This window comes from Arachis duranensis, chromosome 5 (assembly GCF_000817695.3).
Source record: "Arachis duranensis cultivar V14167 chromosome 5, aradu.V14167.gnm2.J7QH, whole genome shotgun sequence".
NCBI classification, from domain to species: Eukaryota; Viridiplantae; Streptophyta; class Magnoliopsida; order Fabales; family Fabaceae; genus Arachis; species Arachis duranensis.
This window is the reverse complement of record NC_029776.3, coordinates 20,482,459-20,483,682: the sequence shown is the minus strand read 5'-3', so window position 1 is coordinate 20,483,682 and position 1,224 is coordinate 20,482,459.

The window sequence follows — 1,224 nt, the reverse complement described above, 5'->3', positions numbered from 1 at the left end:
GTGGGAGGGGTTTAGGGTTTAGGGTTTAGGGTTTAGGGTTTAGGGTTTAGGGTTTAGGGGTTTAAGCTATTTCTAACTTTATGGAAAAACTGTAATAAAGCAGGGAATGAAGACAATCGATGCACATGATTCGACTGAAATTAACCTGAGATGAACCTTAAGGCTCTCAATTGATAATGTAAGTGTGTAATAGAGTCCCAGGAAAAGAATGGTTGGGCACCTTATTTCAAACAGTTACTTCCATAATATTATTAAAACTGAATCAAACATTATTGAAACTAAATCAATCAAATAACTTTTTTCATTTATTTACTCTAACTATCAATTTCAATATAAAGCACACAATAAATCAAAAAAAGGTAGTACCTTCAAATCCCTAACTCTAAATAGCAATAATTAACCCCAATTAATAGAAGATTAGAAAAATTCTGAATCAAAATAACCTGAATCAAAATTCTGAACCAAGAATGAAAGCAAGAAAGAAATATCAATGTAGAAGAACGAACCAGTGACAGCAGAGAGGCCGTGATAGCTCAGATTGGCGCAAGGGGAGGAGGGTGTAAGGGTTTTACGCACGATCGAGGAGATGAGAAAGTTCGACGCTGGTGAGAGAAGGACAGAGGACAGCCGCGCGACTCCACAACCACACAAAGGCGTAGGGTGGATCGGAGATTAGGGATTTCACGCACCGTGGATGAGGGAGTATGGGTTTCAGGCACTGTGGAGGAGAGTCGAAAGCATGACGCTAGACAGAGGAAGATGGATCAGCGACGCACCGCGGAGCAGCAGCGCCAGGGTTTCGTGTGCTACCAATCTCACTTCGTAGGTTTCTGCAATATTGGGGGAAATTACTGGTTATAAGATTAAAAAGAAGGCAAAATAAAAATTGAATTATGATAAAGATCCAAATTAGTGGTATTTCTTGATGGAGTTGCCAGGAATGGTGCGGCACATGAAGGGCTGGTGTTTCTACAGACATGTTTTCCGGCGGTAAGCTGAGCGGCTGGCAATTTTTGGCCGCTATGTTCCGTGTTTGTTGTAGTGATTTTTGATTATTTACGTTAGTTATACATCATATATTTATTTTGTTAATATTATATGATTTTATCATATCATATCATGATTAGAATCATTGTTTTTTTTATCATGAATAGAGTAACCGGGGCCAACTTCATATCATTATCATATCATATTATTATTATTGTTATTATTATTATTATTATT